The sequence below is a fragment of the Plecotus auritus genome (assembly GCF_963455305.1).
Source record: "Plecotus auritus genome assembly, chromosome: 1".
NCBI lineage: Eukaryota > Metazoa > Chordata > Mammalia > Chiroptera > Vespertilionidae > Plecotus > Plecotus auritus.
The window spans coordinates 25,525,443-25,532,265 of NC_137770.1; positions in this window are offsets into that span (position 1 = coordinate 25,525,443).

Sequence of the window (6,823 nt, forward strand, 5' to 3'; positions counted from 1 at the left end):
TTTGAAAAATGGGTAAAATTTCAAAAAACTAAAGTAGCATAATAAAGTCATGCATCTCCTGCCACTTAGATTACAAACACCTCATGCTACTTATGTCAGAATCACCAGGGAATCTTATTAAAAACTAAAGACCCTGTGCACAAGATTCATGCACTGGGTGGGGGGGCGGGGTGCAGGGTGGTGTCCCTCAGCCTGGCCTGCACCCTCTCACAGTCCGGGACTCCTTGGGGGATGTCCGCCTGCCGGCTTAGGCCCGATCCCTAGGGGATCGGGCCTAAGCCGGCAGTCAGACATCCTTCTCACAGTCTGGGGCTCTAGAAGTCCGGGACCCCTCGCTCCTTACTGCCCGCCTACAGTGGAGGCGGGAGAAGCTCCTACCACCACCGCTGTGCTCACAAGCCATGAGCCCGGCTTCTGACTCCCCCTGTGGGAGCGCAATGACCACCAAGGGGCAGCTACTGCGTTGAGCATCTGCCCCCTGGTGGTCAGTGTGCGTCACAGTGACCCATCAGTCTGCCATTTGGTCGATTTGCATATTACGCTTTTATTATATAGGATGAAGATCCTGGGCCCCACCTAAAGAACTACTGAAAAGATAAGAGAAAGATCCTAGGCAGAGGAAACAGCACATGAGCAAAGACTTAGTGAAAGGAAAATGCAAATTATGGTCAAGGACACGAATTTTCAGCCTGGCCAGTACATGGGGTTTGTTTCCAAGAGTAGAGGAATGGACAAGGGTGCTAGGGTAGGTTAGTGGGTCCAGGTCTAGTGCTCTGGAAACACTGGGGCTAGCTGGAGGCTCTCTTCCCCTCTGCACTACGGATGCTTGGGGCTGGATAATTCTTTGTTGTGGAGTCGGTCTTGTGCACTTTAGGATGTGTAGCAGTATCCATTGTCACTACTCACTAAATGCCACTAGCACCTGTCTTCCAAGTTGTAACAACCAAAAATGTCACCCAACATTGCCAAGTGTCTCTTGAGGGACAAAATCACTCCCAGTTGAGAACCACTGAGTTTGGGGGAATAGTTTCAATTCCCTGTTCAGCTGTTTGTTCTCCTGGCTTTTGAATTAGGCATAATTAGTAAGCAGCACTCAATAGTGCAATACATAGTAGCTTCACCAAATAAACTCTTTTCCACTTTCACTTAACAGAAACCCAGAGGCAGGCCTTCCACAGCTGGTACCATCACATTTCTGCAGCATTACCAGGCACCCAGCGCCCCTTTTCCTCCTTATACACATGCTCCTGAAGTGGTTGTCCCACCTCCAACATCACACCTGCCTTCCAGACAGAAAGAAGGAGACCGGCATGTGCCAAATGAAATGGCCCCACCTTTTTAAAAAAACATATTTTATTGATTTCAGAGAGGAAGGGAGAGGGAGAGAGAAACAGAAACATCAATGATGAGAGAGAATCATTGATCGGCTGCCTCCTGAATGCCCCACACTGAGGATTGAGCCATAACCCAGGCATGTGCCCCGACCGGGAATCGAACTGTGACCTCCTGCTGCATAGGTTGATGCTCAACCACTGAGCCATGCCAGCTTGACAAAATGGGCCCACCTTTTAAAGAGCTTTCCCATAAGCCCTACCCAGCAATTTCTGCTTATATCTCACTGGCCTGTGTCACATGGCCATTCCTAGCTGCAAAGGAGTCTAAGAAATGCAATCTGTTAATCTGAGCACATTGCCATCCTAGACTCGGTGAGGATTCTGAAGCAAGAAAAAAAGGGGAGAAGGGCTTTGAGAGGTCTATGGTCAGTCTCTGCTCTTAACTTTGGTTTCTAGGTACAGTGACAAGCTCAGCAGCCTCTCACCAGTAATTTACCAGAAGAAGCCAGACGAATCTCCCAGGCAGCAATAAAATTTGTTTGTGCAAATTTCCCTAGTGAATTCCCCTAAGGGACTTATTTCTGCCTGCTGGTAGATTCTTTAAACCAGGATCAAGTTTTTAGACTGTATTCCTGGCAGTGAATAAACTAAATCACATATCAAGCAGTTGAAAAGCAAGATTTTTAGGAGGCATATGTCCCTATTTCCTTCCCGACCTCATTTCCCATTCCCCTGGAATCCACACTAGGCCAGTGTAGTAGCCAGTCATCCACATAGCAAGAGTTCCATTAAACATCTCCTCTCCACACTTGTTACAAAGCCTAAAATGCCACCATTAGGCCCTAATTTCTTTGGGTCAGGCATTACTCTGCTAAGGTGCCTCTTAAAATGCCAGTCCCCTTGGGCAGAGATAAAAGATGATTACATCTCTACCACCTTAGTGTTGTCTTGGTTCACCAGCCCTCTCCCCCTTTGGAATTCCTGAGCAGCGTTGGCCACTGAAACACGTGAGGTGGAAAGAGGCCAGGGCTGCAGAGAGAGACACAGACTGTCTGTCTGGAAAGAAGTGGGGCACCCAGCTGGCTCACCTCCTTGACTGTAAAGCCACAGTCACAACTGGGACATTGGCTGGAGATATTAATAAACACTGCTGGTACATTTGGGTCTAGTAGATGGCAACCCCGTGACCTTTAAGTTGACTTTGCCTCCCTTTCTCTCCCCACCCACACTTCTCAACTTGAAGACTGAAAATCTGGCTTTCCCATAATTTGCTTTGACAGTAACTCAGGGAATAACACTGCTAGCAAGAGATAAACACCAAGGCTGGAAGGTGAGGAAACAAACATTCCCCAGGAGCATTCACATCAAAGCAACAGATAAGGATGACGCTGTCATGTACCATTTCTTGCCACACGCTGCCTGGGCTTTCCCGGGAGACAGTGTTGACCTAGATCAGGGTTGCAGACTGGCAGACCTCTGCAGTGCCACCCTCAGATTGGGCAAAAGAGGTTCCTGTTCTAGACCCCCATGTTATAGGAGCTGGCAGTGGTCCTCCTCCTACCATACCCTTCCCATGGGGCAAGGATTCCTTAGAACCAGGGGTACATGCCCACCCAAAGCCTCACACACCCAGGACACCAGAAACCCCTGCCCAAGTGGCTCTGAGCTGGCTCCCAGGAGCTGTAGCCCCCTTTCTCCTTCTCCGAGGTAGACCAGACCACTGGTATGTGTACCCATGGATTCAAGGGGTGGCCCAGGGATGGCTGGCTCTGTGGGAGGGTATGCATGGACCCCTGTCTCGCAGGCTGGTTGTTTACCAATGTAAACATGAGGAGGAGCCAGGGGAGGGACAAGAAGAGGACAGGCTGAAGTCTGGGGCTATTTCTCTCTGTGCTAATATAAGATTCTGCAGCATGGAAGAATTCTAAATTCAAAACCTGCCTTCCAGGTTGTTAGGAAGATACTAGAGGCCTGGTGCATGAAATTCGTGCACGGGTAGAGTCCCTAGGCCTGGCCAGAGATCAAGGCTGATTGGGGCCTTCCAGCTGCCAGCCAGGACCTTCCTTCATTCCACGCCAGCCCCTGGTGGGTCATAGTGAGCAATCAAACTCCCGGTCTCCCAGTAGAACTCCCGAGGGGACACTTTGCATATTAGCATTTTATGTATATAGATATCTTTCAAGGTAGCAGAAAATAGTATATTTTGTTTAAAATATTTAATACATTTTATAAACTTCATTTATAATGTGTAAACATTTAGACATATGGTATTTGGCTTTTGTTTGTATTCTTGTCCCAGTTCCTGCAAATTTTAGGGGTAAACCCTAAATATATTTTGTTTGGTTTGCAGAGTGTTTTAGAAATTGGAGGATTTCATGTAGAAATTCTAATTTGGGCTTTTCTTGACAAATGAAAGATACGGTTACAGTGGGCCTGAATTTCACATGGCAATGAGGGACAGCTGCCTGCTTTAGACAGATAACCGCTCACTCCTCAGTTTGCCACACTCCCCACCACTCCCAATTGTCCTATGACTAGTGAGCCTGGTGTATTTACAGTGCCTGCCTGGGCCCTGGAGACATTTGAGTGTAAGTCAACAGCCCATCAGCCTGAGGGAGCTATTCCTGTCATGAGTAGGAGGCTGGGACAGAACCTGGTTGGTGAGACATCCATAGCCAAAGCTCTGGATGTTGAAATCTACTCATAACTGCCCCTCCAATTCCCCTGTGAGGAGATGAAATCAGCATTAGCACTTATCCTAGGCTCAGCCTTCTGCTGGCTCTACCAGGCTGATCAGAAAGGAGAAGTAGAACTGTCTGGTGTCATTAGAAAGTGGAGAATAAAAGGAGAAGAGAAGTCCTTGCTGAGAGATGGGAATAGCACACGTAAGCTCTGCATTTCTAGTTCTGGCCCTGAATGTCATTCAGAAGATGCTCAGCCTAGGTCATATGTCTTCTGTGGGGGTTTCTGGGGGGAAATCACAGTGCTAGAGCAGGGGTGGGGAGAAAAATCTCTGATTGGAAGCAAGCCTGCCCCAGCCTCCCAAGAGAGGCCAGGCCCTGGCAGAGCTAGCTGTAGAGAAAGCAGAGCCTAAAGTTCTAGTTCTTAAAACTGTGAAAAACAAAAACAAAAACAAATTATTTTCGGTGCATGCAACATCTGAAGTGACCACTGGCTTCTTTGATCTGCATATGAACACATGGAAAGAGCCACCTAGCAGGGGTCCTCAAACTTTTTAAACGGGGGGGCCAGTTCACTGTCCCTTAGACAGTTGGAGGGCAGGACTATAGTTTTTTAAAAAAACTATGGACAAATTCCTATGCGCACTGCGGGCCCGGGATGAGTCGGCTGCTAAGCGGGACAGGCAGCGGCACCCGGCGGGCCGGATAAATGTCCTCGGCGGGCCGCATGTGGCCCGCGGGCCATAGTTTGAGGACGCCTGAGAGCATTAGCTACCGAAACCAGGCCCTGGAGGAAATGGATGGGAGAGATCCTGCTTTTCACAGCCCCTCATCACACACCCTCTTCTACACTGAGTCCATTAACTGGGAGAAGGACCCCATTTACCAAGTTTTGTTGGGAGACCAATGGCTAAAATGCCAGATTCTTTTTTTTTTTTTTTTAATATATTTTATTGATTTTTTACAGAGAGGAAGAGAGAGGGATAGAGAGTTAGAAACATCGATGAGAGAGAGACATCGATCAGCTGCCTCCTGCACGCCCCCTACTGGGGATGTGCCCGCAACCCAGGTATATGCCCTTGACCGGAATCGAACCTGGGACCCTTCAGTCCGCAGGCTGACGCTCTATCCACTGAGCCAAACCGGTTAGGGCAAAAAAATGCCAGATTCTTCATTGGAAGCAATGCTGATACTCGGGGAAGGTCTTCTGGGCTGTCTCCCACAGGCTCTGAGCCCAGTTCCCCCACAATGGGCATCCATGGGCATCAGCTTCGGGGATGAGAGGCCCAACAGTGGCAATGTGCCTTCAGAGGTCCTTGAATTGGACTCCTCCCATAGATAGGCCACAAGCAGGTCAGCTTCTCCAGGCCTCTAGAGGTTAGTGATAATCACACTAGCCCAGCGATTTTCAACCTCTTTCATCTCATAAACTAATTACTAAACGTCTGTGGCACAACAAAAAATATCTGACAAAAAAACCCAACCCACCAGGTATAATTTTCATGCATTCACACCAGATGGCTATTGTTGTGTTGGGTGTTGTCATTTTTTATTTGACAATCTAAGGGAAAAGAGGTCTGTGCCCTGACTAAATAGTCAGGGATTGCATGTTTTAAAAATTCTCATGGCACACCGGTTGAAAATCATTCCACTAGCTTAATACTGGCATAATTCCACGAGGCAGGGAGATTTGGGCAGGAGAGGGTCTAGAGTTGAGACCTTGCCTCCAACCAACCAGAACTGTTGATCCTGGTTGAGGAGGTTCTGGCACAGGGAACTCGCCCTGCTCCCTTCTTTTCCATCTGGTCACCACATCCCAGACAGCTGCCAGCAGGGAGGTAGCGGGCAGTGGCCGTGCCTTTGAAGGACCAAGGGATGAGACAGAGGGTAGCTGCTGAAGGGGCTGAATCAGGCGCCTCCCATGTGGGTTTTGTCCCCAGCTGGCTCAGCAGGGACTGTGTGTGTGTGGCGGGGGGGGGGGGGTGGTGCAGGGGACCCTGCCATTGCTCTTGGACAGGGGTGTGGATGTGGAGCATGCAGGCCAGCGGCCACTTGGCCTGGGGGTCTCTGAGGAGCTGGGGGACACTGGAGCAGGGGGACCAGAGCACACTGGTTTCAGGCTCAGCCAATACTGTGAATTTGAAGTTCTGAAGGCAACACTGTGTTACCCTCCAACTGTGCTCAAAGCGGGGGCCTGCGGAGCCTCATGGAGACAGACCAACATGTGCTCTATCACAGCTCCCGGGGGAGGTCTTCAGCAGGACATGCGGACCTGTTGGTAGGAACATGCCTGTGACCCTAAGCTACATGTTGCCCCATGAGGGCATGAGGAAAGCACTGCCTTCCATGAGGGGTTGCCCTTGTGTTACTGGGGGCTGGCACCACCCGGGCACGCCGCACCGGCCAGGGCTGGCTGCTGGACAGAGCTGAGGAAGTGTCGTTGTGTGGGTGGGATTGGGGAGCATCAACGGGAATGACGGTTGCGCTGAATGGCATCTTGCCCTGGTCCTTCTCCATGACTAGAGAATGCCCCGCTGACAATCTAGAAAGCGTGGGGCCATGAGGAATGGAAGGGGAGGTCCTGGTGAGGTGATTTGGGAAGGAAAATCAAGAAGATGACTTGAAGGAGGATTGAAGAGTCTTTGAAAACCCCAGCTCACCAAGTAGGTTAACAAACGATGGAAAAGGAGAGATATTAGCTGAGTCTCCAGAGCTTTAAGGGCTCTTAAGGCCAAGAACAAAAAAAGACCCCAGCCCCACAGAATTGAAGGTTTCCAGGGAAACTGCCTTGCCAAATGGATTTCTTTT